Raw genomic sequence first — 12339 nt, forward strand, 5'->3', positions numbered from 1 at the left:
GCCGCCACCTCGGGCGCCACCTGAGGGAGCTGCCGCCGTGGGACCCAAGCAGACCGGACCCGACCTCGCCGCCCGAGACAGCTTGAGGCCCAGCAGCTGCCTGCGGAGGCGCCGAGCAACTTCGGTGAGTGAGGGGCCGGCGCCGCTGGTGGCGGGTCCCTGGCTTCCGGTGCCCCGGGCTTCTCTGGGGCTTCCGCTTCTGCGAGGGGACCGCCTCCAGTGCGTGGACCCCCTTGTCTGCGGAGACACGCTTCTCTGAGGGAACCCCCCCACTTCTGAGGGGGATTCCGCTTCTCCGAGGGATCCCCTCCAAGGGGTCCCCTCCTGTCAGGGACCCCGCCTCTATGAGAGACCCTACTTTTCTGAGGGTCCTCGCCTCTCTGGCAGGCCCTCTCCTTTTCTGAGGGAAGTCCCCTTCTCTGATGGACCCTCCACTTTTCCGAGGGACCTCACCTCTCCGAGGGACCTCATCTCTGTGAGGGCCACCCCCCAAACCCTCTGGAAGCGTGGGACCCCCTGTCTCCCTAGAAATCCCCTACTTCCCTGAGGGACCCCACTTCTCTCTGGAGACACTCCAGCTTCTAGGGGACCCTCTCCTTCACTTCTCTAGGGTACCCCCACCTATCTGAGGCGACCTCCCTGCCTTTTCAGGGACCCCCCACATTCTCTAAGGATATCCCAGCTTCTCTGAGGTGCTGTCCCACTTTTCTGGTGTGTTCTCCTTTTGCCCTTGCTGTTCTAAGGTGTCTCCTACTTTTCATAGGTCCCTTTTCCCCCTTTCTGAGATGCTTTCCCTGCTTTTCTGCCCCCACTTATTTGGATGACCTCCTCCCAAATGTCCCTCAGTTAATCTAAGGTGTTCCTGTTTCTGTCAGAAGCTTCTTTCTAGGAGGTGTTTTCCACTTTCCGAGCTCTCTCTGCTTTTGATGAGACATCCTTCTTTTTGATAAGTGCCTACACTTTCCTGAGGCCCCCCCACTACTCTGAAATGCCCATATGTCTGACTGGATCCTTAGTTTTTTGAGGAAAAGTTCTTCATTTTTCCAAAGTATTTTCCATTTCTTTTGGGTTTCCTACTAATCTATGCATGCTGCAATGTTTGGAGGGGTCCCTGGCTTCTCCAGAGGTTCTCCCCCTAACATGAGATGTTCCACTCCTATGGGCTCTCAACATCTCTGAAGTGTGCCTCTACTTTTCCAAGATATCCCCTCTCCTGATGGGAAACATAGTGGATTTCTTCACTTCTCTGAGGAGTCCCCTTGCATTAAGAGGGGTTTCCCTCCCTCTTGCCTGAGGACATGTCGCTTTTCTTGATGTTTTCCTCCTGATTCTCTAAGTGAGAAACTTTTCCCTCATTTCTCCTTAAAACAAGGAAACTTCAAGTTTTCCTTATTTCTCCTCCATTCTGGAAGGAGAGACCAAAAATGGGTCACACCTTCAGTCTTTCTTGCCAGATTGAATGTCTTCTCTTAACTTTTATCTCAGCTTCCTGGGACCTGGAGGATTTTGTGGCTGGAAGGAAAATTGAGAGATAGGCAAACAAACAAACAAGCAAAAACCCCACAAACCCACACCAAAAAAGCAGTTTTCTCTTGTCTTTTAAGACCTGCTAGATTTGGGGGAGCAAGAGCTGTTGCCAGATGACCACCTTGCTTACTTTGTTTTTTAAGTCATGGGGCCACCACTGTGTTGTCAGGCCAGTATAGAGGGAGGAGGGACAGAGCTGGAACATTGTCTGCCCATTATCACACTGTCAAGCTGTGGGACTGATCTACTTCCTGTCCCATGCCTTGGTCTTCCCTCTGCATAGAGTAACTTTGCAAAGAAGAACCCCCCCCCCCCCCCCCCGCCAAAAAAAAAAGGGTGGGGGAAGAAAAAACACTCCTTCAGGTCTTTCTGCTGCATTTTCTCTCCCTAGGCCCTCTGATTTACTCCTTGATCTCTAGAGGCTCCTCAGTTTGTGGGCCACTCTGGTTTGAAAGGCAGGGCAAGAAGCAGGAAATGGGTCACCTTAGGTCCAGGAAGGGTGGAAGGGAGGCAGGAGAAAGGGGGGGTTGACTTTATTTCTCTAAGTTTTAGGTGATTTCAGCCTGGCCCAAAGGAAGTTTTTACTTGGCTTTTGCAAATCTTGTGTACTTTTTTTTAATGGCCTACCCTGGATTCCAAGTTCACTCCAGCAGCTAATTTTATCTGCTTTGCCGAATGCAGAGCTCTCTGATGCCCAAATAGATGAATGCTGGCATTGAGAGATGGTCCAAAGGACAGGAATGAACTCAGTTTGAAACCTGAGTAACTTGTAACCACTTTGTGTCCATGCACTAAGTTTCAGGCTAAAAACGTGGAGAAGAGGTTTCTGAAGTGGAGTTCTGATATATAGGCTGAACTGTTTGGTTTAGTGTTTCAACGAGTTCTTCCCTCTGACTACTAAAACTTCAGTTCACTTTACAGTTTGACTTTAGGCTCTCTCTCTTCTGTTCATTTCCATCTGGGTCTTGCTTAATTTGAGTCCTTTGTGAAGACTCCTGCGAGGCTATAATTTGAGTTCTAAATCTGTCGGTGGACCATGTGGACACAAGTTTCAACTCGAGCTATTTTCTTCTGTGTAGAAGTGCTTGGAGAGTTTCCTGGGCCCTCTGCTCCTAGGGTAGTCAAGTCCAGGCAAGAAGTTGCTACAGACCTAGTTGCTCTCCTACTGCCTCTTTCTGGTCAGCTATAGGCACTGCCCTGAAGGGCAGAGGAAAGATGATGGGAAGCTCAGGGCTTAAGGTGTCCCAAGATAGGGCAGAAAAGTGCTGGCACATATCTATTATTTAAATGAAACCCACAAGACCAGCAAGGTAGGGTGTTAGAAAGGGAAGGGGGAGCTTTGAAGTCATAAGGACTTGATTCAGATTCTGGGTCTGTCTTTCCTAGTTGTGTGGCCTTGTACAAGTTATGGCACATTACTAAATATTAGAGGGGTCACATCTCTGTAAATGCGTGTGAAGGTGCTTACAGATAGGAAGTGCTTCTTACATATATGAATGAATGAATCAGATAATGAACAGGAGGTGGCCAGCACAGTGCCTAGCACATAGTTGATGTGTGGTAAAGGTTGGTTGTTGTGTTCAGATTAGGGTTCTGGCCTTCACTCACAGACCAGAAGCACTTGACATTCTGCCAAGGCTAAATATGCCCGAAGAGAAAGAAACTTGGTGTCTCTTACAAAGCCCACTGCCCTCCTGGGTCTCATAGCATTTTTTTTGTGTTAGATAGCAGATATGGGATGGATTTGCTGTGTGGCAGGCATTTGTGTTTGCCTTAGCCTTGACTTCTCTCTCTGTAAAATAGGGTAATTTATGAGTTAAGGGCAAGTAGGGAGATGTATTATTATAATTAGACCACAGGCAAGATAGAAGATTATAATAAACTTGAATTGTGGGAAGAAAATAAGAGGAGAACCATAAATCTAAAGGGTCATGTCTATATTTTGGGACTGCTTGAGTGAGTGATGTGTAGCAGTTACCTGGGGAATGATCTCTTACGTAGTAGAACCTTGAAAGAAGAACTGTTTTTTTAGGGTAATGGATCAGATTTGGGGACAAAAGACTGGGAAAGTGATGTACAAAGGCATTTGACGCCAGACAATAATAGTATATTGAGACGGCCAGTGCGTGGCTTAATGCCCATGAGGAGATCAGAATTCACCTTGAGCTCCCAGGATAGAGCTGTGGAGATGCTAACTCTGCCTCAGGGTGGGCAGGACAGTTTTTTTTCTTTCTTTCTTTCTTTCTTTCTTTCTTTCTTTCTTTCTTTCTTTCTTTCTTTCTTTCTTTCTTTCTTTCTTTCTTTCTTTCTTTCTTTCTTTCTTTCTTTCTCTCTCTCTCTCTCTCTCTCTCTCTCTCTCTCTCTCTCTTTTTCTTTCCTTCTTTCCTTTTCTTTTTTCTTTTCTCTTTTCTTCTTCTTTTTTTTTTTTTTTGAGAGGATTCTTTATCAATTAGTGAAAGCCCTACAATCAGAGCCATGAGTTGGGCCCAGCCTTTTTCACTTACTATTGTGAAGACAGGTGGCGTTTACTGCTTACAGCTAAAACCTAGTGGGTAATAATGGGTGAAGAAAATCTGAGCTAGACCTTAACTAAGCTGCTCCCAAGTTTGAAGTAAAGGGTTCTCCTCCCCACCCTTGAAATATCCTTACTCTTCCCTTTGTCTCCCTCTTCTTCCTCCTCCTCCTCCTCCGCCTCCTCCTCCTCCTTTCTCTCTCTCTTCTTTCTCTCGCTAACACACACACACACAAAGGTGACTTTACTATTGAGGTCAAGAACTACACCAACCAATATTAAGTTTCTCCTTATTCTTTTAAGGATAGTTATTCCATTATATGAGAAAAGTGCAAAGTTTATTATTTTTAATATATAAAAACAACTTTAAAGGGATCATTATGCCTTTTGAAATTATGCTGTTTCTCTTGTGTGCCATAGACTTCACTCTGGTAGATGGTGGCGCCACTACCAAGTCTCTTTTATCTAACAGGAAGTTTTTTAAACTTTTTTTTTAATTGAAAGATCTTTATAGCACTAAAAACCCTTGGATAGTTAGAAATGATATTGATCTAGGTACATTTATTAGATGTAATGTAACATGGTTATCCGTTGGTGGGCAGCTCTAAAAGGCGTGTGGGTCCCAGCACTGCCCAGCTTCTAACCCTGGACGATAAACTGTTGATTTATATAACTGAAATAGCTAGGGAAGTCAGGGTTTCCTTCCTGTTAGAGACAGCACAGGGGGCATTAAATCCCTGTGGGATCTTGAGGATAAGAAGTTGACCTCTTTTGGAATTGAGAAATAACTACTGTATGGAGTTGTTCCATCGAAATGAATGGATGTTGTTATTTTTAATTTCTAGTGTTAAGTTTGGCTTTATCTTTTGCAGCCTGACTGCCTTTGTTTATACTGGAGCATCGTTTTAATACAAATTTATTCCTCCAAATTGGCCTATCAGGGACGTTCAAACTCTCACGTAAGGGCTTTACTTACCATAGGTTTTCCTATGTGGCCATAAGGTGTGTTTCTTTCTTTCTTTTTTTTTTTAAGTGCAACTTAAATTGGATTGAAAAATAGAAAGTGTTAAGTTTTCTGGCTCATATAACTTCCTATGCCAGCAAATTACTCAGCAATGTTTGTGTGCCTACTATGTGCCAGGTGTATCATGCTGGATGCTGGGGGCCTAGCAATGAGCAGTATAGAAGCAGTAGGCCTTCAAGGAGCTTACATACCAGTTGCAGACAAGTAAACAAAAAAATGAAAGAATATCACAGGGCTTCTTTGGGACTATCCCTGGATGTTGGGAGTTTGGGGTGGAGTTTCTTGGAGCTTTAGAAGTGAAACCTCACAACCCTTCTCATTTCCTCACTGGACTCCTTGCTTCTGTTTCCTCTCTCTAAAAGGAGGCAGAAATTATGGCATTTTCCTGATTGATCGTTGGCTGTTGGCACTAGTTGACCCATGATGACTGTGGCTGTAATTTTGGAGAAACGAGAGAGTCTGAGATGGTCGCTGCCGGGAGGATTTTCAGCTTTGCTTCTCTTGAAGTTGATAGCAGTGTGTTTTTTGGAATCCTGTGGCATTTCTTCATGGCAGTACATATTATGCAGAGGTAAACAGTTCTGAAAGCCCTTCTTGCCTAGCTTAAAATCTTTAAAAAAATTCAGGCAAGGGGAGTGGTTGGCTGTTGTTTATGGCATAGGAAAAATGACATTTCAAATAGATAGCCTGTTTTGTCATTTATTGGTAAGTTCTTGGTGAACAGAGTTCCCTCTGTCCTATGGTTCCCTCTAACACTGGGTTTGTGTTATTTTGACTTTCTTATGTTGTGGCCAAGATTTGATGTTAGTCCATATAGGTCAGTTATATGGCAGGTGCTTTTCTTCAGTAAGTGTATTGGTGAGGGAGCCAAAGAGCTGGGCGGGGGAATACTCACTCAGGGAACAGGTTCCAGGGAAGAGGGAGGGTATTATAAGGAAAATTTCTGGTTACTCTGTCTTCTTTTTATTTCCTTCCACCTAAGTACTGACTCTGGAGGTAAAGAGGCAGGCCCGGGCCGGAAGTGGGCATGAATAAGTAATGCAACTGTACGTGTGAACGGGCTCCCACCTCTGGGCTCTGCTGTCCTTGGGAAGTGGATGCTTGCTCCTTCCTCGCTTCCTGTTCCCCCACCCTCCAGGCTGAGTTCTTGGGCCCCATTTTGAGCATAGAAAACACATTCAGGTTTTCACTTTTTCCTTGGAAAGTTGCTTTGTCAGTGTTGGGAGCTACCAGAGAACCTGCATTTGGCAGTTCTGGGATCTCAGCTAATGTACCCACAAACTTGGTACTCTGGCAGAGAGGCCAACAGGATGATTTCCTTTTGCATTACCACAGTGTTCCCTGCAGAGGAGCTTGCCAGTAGAGGGATCTCCGGAGATGTGCATAGAACTTAAAGAAGCAGACAGCAGATAGGTCTTTCTGCAAGAGTGTGCTCTTGAAGAATGGTTTGCTGTTATTTGTCTTCATTGCTTTATAAAAGTACCATGGGAGGCCCTATGTACAGTAGAAACTTTAGAGGCAGAGAGCCTTCGTTTTGTATCCACATTTCACTACTTGCTGGCTCTGTGACCTCAGGAAAGTGGCCTAGCTGCAAGTAGCCTCAGCTCTTTGAGCCTCAGTTTCCTCATTTGTGGGGTAGGGATGGTAAGCATCATCGACCAGATTGTTGTAGGTGCCTCATAAAAGAGTTGTAATAGAATCGGATCAAGGCTTACTGTTTCTCTCAAGGTTGATACCCAGGTTTAGACAGCTACCTGTGGCAGTAAATACTGCCCAAGAGCAGACCAGTTCACATTGAGGCCATAGGCTGCTGTGCATGACCAAGGGCCGGTGATCTAGAGGTTCCTGGGTTGGCTGATTTTTCCCAGTGAGTTCCTGCAGTTCATTGTAGCCTTACACTGGGTGTACTTGCCATATGGCCTTCAGTGCATTCTGAAGCATAACGGGGTAACTAGGAAAAAAGCTCAAACTTGTGCTCTGTGTGGCTGCAGTATGCACCAGCAAAAGCTTCACGTTTGAGTATGATAGAAATATTCATTTAACTTGCTAAGAGTCAGGCACCTGACTGGACACAGGAGCTTATAGGCCACTAGGAAAAGAAAAGTATATGAACTTGTAAGTAGAGTGAAGTGCTGCAGTTAGATCAGGGAAGGAGGGTATGATTTGGAGGGCCAGCAAAGGAAGGGGTGATGGAGAGAGGTACTTATTAGTAAGTGGCTAAATATTCTGGGGAGAGGAACAGCATGGACATAGGCAGGGATCCAGAGGTGAAAAACAGCCTGGTAATTCCCTTGACCTGAGGAGGGTATTTTTGTCTAAAAGTCAGAGTTTGAACTGGGCACCTTTCATAAGTAAGCTCAAAGTTACCGTCAAAGGTAATGTGTCATAGTAGGATTCAAGATTAAACTCCAAATATATTTAAATTGAGCTCTCAGTAAGCATTTTTCAATCAGAAACCAATGATGGCCAGTGAAATCAGACCATCTAGACTATCTTTGTAATGGTATATGCTCTACATGGAGTTTAATCTCTTAAGGAGTTTCAAGAAAACAGATTTTGGGGGCTGCTTCTGTTTTTTTTTTTTTCTTTAAGAATTGTCATCATTCAAGCTGCTCTAAAATTCTTAACATGGCAGAACAATTTTTTAACTTGCATGGCTTTTTCAAGGTTTAGACTTATATTTATATTTATAAAGTTTTCAAGCTTTATATTTAACCTCTCAAAATATCTTTATTGAAGGTTGCCTTTTGACCTAATTTTGAAATAATGATCTGCTCAAACCAGGAGTTGGTAAAATATAGGCCCAAACCAGGAGTTGGTAAAATATAGGTAAAATATGTAAGCACACAGAAGGGAATAGTGTTTGTTATCAAGCTGGGAAGGGAAAATCTAGGAAGACCTGCCACCTGTATTTTTCTATAGTGAAATGCTGAGTAGTAGGGGAGGAGGGAGAGTAACCATCATATTAGGAAAACTTTTGGGAGGAATGTTATCCCTCCTTCCTATGTTAAGTTGGAAGATCTGCCATTTAACAACTGAGGAGAGGGGTGTGAACTGGATGCCAAGGTTTTAAAACATGTTTTTCTTCATGTCTAAACCAAGGATGTTTATTAGCAGACTGATGATGTGACTAACACTCTTTGCTAAGCAGGTTTGAATGGGTTGATCTGACTTAAAACTGTCATATAGCCTTTTTTTTTTTTTCTGGTAGTTTTCTGATTTTTTTCCTTTTAATTCTTTAATTCATAGAAAACATGGTTTATTTACTAACTTTCAAAGACTTAAAATTGATGTTAGTTAGGTGGTCATTTTTTTTTTGGTAAGCCATGTGTAGATACAAAAGAGAAATTCCTTGCCAACTGGTGACACATGCAGATGAAGACAGAGTGGGAGATACACTTCCGGTTCAGGATGATACTTCTGAGCAGTTCGTATTTAACTCTTTAGGGAAGCATTTGTGTTTAGAACCCTAGTAAGACATTAGGGCCACACCAGAGACTAACTGCAGATAGAGCCTGAACTCCACATTGCACAGACATGAAGTTGTTCAGAATTGTGGTTAGAAATTATACTCAAAACAAAGCAAAGACACACTGACAAAGTGGCCCGTCTCCAGAGAGCTGTGTTCCAGAGAGCTTTTCAGCATACACGACAGGGATGGGGCAAACAGGTGCTGATATGTCTCCCACAAACACCTAATCAATGTAAGAATGTGATTTAAAAAATGACATTTATTGTAGCAGCTGTAATGCATCAGGAGTATTGTATTTTTCATAGAGGATCACTGTAATAGTCCCTTGAACTATCTCTAGTCCTTGAAAAAAGTACCAAAAATATCAAAGTACTAAGGAAACCAAATTCACATAGAAACGAATCTTTTCCTTTCTTTTCCCAACCAATTGTTTTGTAATCTCACCATGTGAACGTGAATTTAGGGTGAAATTAGAAACTTTAAAACAATCATCTCTTAGACATTGTGGTTATATTGTCCCTAAATTCAGTGAAAACAGTTTTAGACTTTAGAGTATTAAAAATGTAGAGTATGGAGAGTGGTCAGTGCTCTTGTTCATAAGGGTACTTAAAAAAAACTTGGTACTCTTGAATGTGTACACTGTTTACTCTTTAGAGAGCTTCTTAGAAAACAAGTAGATCTGTTTAGCTTGTGGATTTAAATATTTGACAGTTCATTCTGTGTTTTGAGAGAGAAAAGCATCTAGAAAGTTTAAAATATAATGAATTTATTCTTTTTCATCCCTTTCTGCCCCAAAGCCCCCACACTCTAGGTGTAGCCAGTTCTGGCCTTTGCCTTCGCTGCTCTGGATGCCTCAGATGCTCATCTGTTAGCTGGCTCAAATGTCATATCCACAAAGATTCCCCGGACCCTTCCTTAGGCAGTCGAGCAACCCCTTCCTCTGCTATTCCTCAGCCTTTCCTATGAATGCATGTTATGCATTGAAATCATTCTGTCTTTCAGTGCCACCAGCCTGTGAACTTCTGGAGCTGGACGTGTAGGCTCCTCAGCTTGCAAAACTCTTGGGATGAGTGGTCTCTTAGTTCTTAGTCAATCACTGTTTAATTACATAAGACATCTTAAATTTTGCCCGCCAGAAACTTTAAAGAAACTTCCTGATTAAAAAAAAAAGTACAGTACCTTAAACATTCAGTAGGTGATGCTACTCCTTTTTAATCAGTTTCACACTATTGAGAAGCCTTTGACCAATTTCTTCTATTAAAGAGGATATGAATTCAGATTTTGGCCCAAATTTCTTTTCTTCAGTCCCTCTGTTGCGCAGCAACAGGCTCAGATAGTATTTAGAAGTTTAATAGTACATTAGAAAGATAATTAGAATATTTTTGCAGTGGTTAGGGTCGAAGGAGGCTTAGCTATAAGCAAGGATCTGGTCAATGAAGGATATGAAATTTAATGTGAATTTGGAAGAAAATTTCGTTTAAATAACAAGTATTTTTAAAGTATTATACTAACTGGTACTTGTCAGTATTGACTGCCTTGTTCTTAAGGTAAGGGAAAGCTTCAAGAAAAACATGATTCTAGTCCTAGTTGTCTCAGTTTCTTCAGCTTTAGAATGGCATCTAAAGGTGATTGCACCATATTTCATTATCACCTCGCTGAACTGTTTGCTATTTAGTCCAGTACTAGGTACTGAGGCAGCAAGGTTTTTAGTTCAAGCAGCCTCTCAGCATTTGCCGGCTTGAGCATTGGGGACCCCGAACGGGCCTGGATTCGCTGTCCCTTTTTACATTACACACATAGCTCTATCACAAAAATAAACCTTGTAACTATTTCACCCTACCCCTACCCCTGCTTTCCCAGCTGGAGAGGTTGGCACTGTTCTCTGGAGCAGCCCACCTGTCACTGCTGTACACCTCAGTGTCATTAATATGTTGCAGCTGATACCTCCCTCTTTAAAACAGAATGGTTGTCACCTTGGTGACTCACAGGGCTTGCCAGCTCAGCCTTTGGAATCCTACATCTGTCTCAAATCTTGAGTCTCCCACCTGGCCACACTTTCTTTGCTCTGTTTGTAGTTAATTAAGTTGGCATTAATCAAAACCCAGGTGAGGAGCAATGAGGTAATATTTTGCTTATATTGCTTTAACATACATCATCTGAGTAATCGCCGTACAGTAAAGCAGTTCTCAAAATATACAGCTGCCGAATTAGATGTTAGAAATTCTGGATATTTGCTTTAACTTATCCTTTGCACATTGGATCAGGAAGCTTCCTGCATTCCTATATCAAGTCACCTGTTTGAGAATAAGACTGTTTTTATTTGGTTTTTGAATTTGAACATTTAAACTTCTTTGTAGCAAAGCAAATTGCTGACAAAAGGGGTCAGGGAATGTGTTTGAGGGTTAACACTTTGTATTTTGTATCATTTTTAGTTTGAGGAATACTTCTCTTTTGACCCAGGGGTGGTTGTGCCAGATGTTGCACATGCAGTTGGAAGATTTTGTGAGTGGGGGCGGAGGTGTGTGTGGGATGGAATCAGTGACAAAAAGTTGCCAATTATATATGGAAGTCAACACAGAATTAAGATGGGCTTTTTTGAACTTCTCGTTGAGGGGAGAGCACATAGCAGAAAAACAATTTTATTTGTAAAACTTGTTCTACATTATGTGTATTTCAAGTTTGGGGTCAAGAGCAATAGTGGGTCGGAATTACATTTTCTTTAAAAATGAAATAGAATAAAAAGTATCAGAATACGTTGCAAGCGGCGAAGATAATGTTTGGTGAAACTTTTTGTTTGAATATGTATTAAGATGTGTTATAAAAAAACAAAAGCCACTTTTCAGAAGTCTAGATGTCTCATCATGAATTATTTGTTTTAACGTGGAAAAAGAACATGAAAAAGGCCTTTTTGGTGGTTCTTCAGAACCTAATCTTGATATTGAGAGCCTTCTTGTGCTATTATTTTATTTTCCCTTTTGAAATTGTGTTCCGCTTTATGTAGTTTAACATCTCCAAAGCTCATGTCCTCTCTCAGGTTAGACTGTTTCGCGTGTTTCCTTCAGGTCATTGGATAGGGAAGCATGCAGATTTGCTTTCTTGCGGGTGAGGAGAGGCAAGTTACCTTCTCTTAGAGACACTGGGGCAGATTAGGAGGTAACTGGAGAGGGAGCGCCGTCATCCCTAAGTGTCTAAAAGTGGGTGGGTCTGGAGCTTACTTCGTAGAACTCTTTTCATTGAGCTGGAGAAGTGATAGTTTAGTCGATCCCCCGATCCCCGGGAGGGGAGCTTCGGTGTGACGACCCCGCTAGGGTGGCATTCTGACTTCGGTTTTCAGAAGCAGCTGAGTAGCTAGCTCCAGGTCGCGCAGCTCAGCTGGAGCGAGGTCAGCAATGAGCGCGTCGCGAGCGCATCGTGAGTCAGCCTTGGGCGCGGCTAGCCGGCTCTGCGGCGGGTGAGCTGGCGGCGACCCCTCGACTCTGCGGAGGGAACCCGCCCGAGCCCGCGTGGGAAACCGACGCGCGGAGCAGGGCGTAGCGTGGAGCGCGTTTGGGAGGGCGGTGCTTCCGGGGCGGGGCTGGTCTGCATGACCCCGCCCCATATGACCCCGCCCTTCACACTGAGGCCCCGCCCCAGGCTGCTTGGCCCCGCCCAGCCGGGCGCGGGCGGGCGGCGTCGCCTTTAAGAGCTCCCCGGTGTTTTGGGGGCCGCGGGCCGGGCGCGCTGACCTGGTGCGCATGTCCCGGGCGGTGACGCCGGCGCCGGGCTCCATGTGTGCGGCCGAGGGGCGCATTATCTGGCCGGCGG

General features: G+C 43.9%; 1 protein-coding gene across 4 annotated transcripts in view; it reads left to right on the forward strand.

The window, feature by feature from the left end:
* The window catches only part of GATAD2A (GATA zinc finger domain containing 2A), an 87710-nt gene continuing 75371 nt past the window's right edge, over nucleotides 1–12339 (forward strand). The window contains exons 1-2 of one of the 4 annotated variants that reach the window (XM_025044173.1): nucleotides 1–124; nucleotides 5426–5634. The gene's annotated coding sequence lies outside the window, so the exon portion shown is untranslated. The remainder of the gene's footprint in view (nucleotides 125–5425; nucleotides 5635–12339) is intronic. The other 3 variants (XM_006904347.3, XM_025044175.1, XM_025044174.1) reach the window with 3 other exon arrangements.

The sequence above is a fragment of the Pteropus alecto genome, unplaced genomic scaffold, assembly GCF_000325575.1.
Source record: "Pteropus alecto unplaced genomic scaffold, ASM32557v1 scaffold160, whole genome shotgun sequence".
NCBI lineage: Eukaryota > Metazoa > Chordata > Mammalia > Chiroptera > Pteropodidae > Pteropus > Pteropus alecto.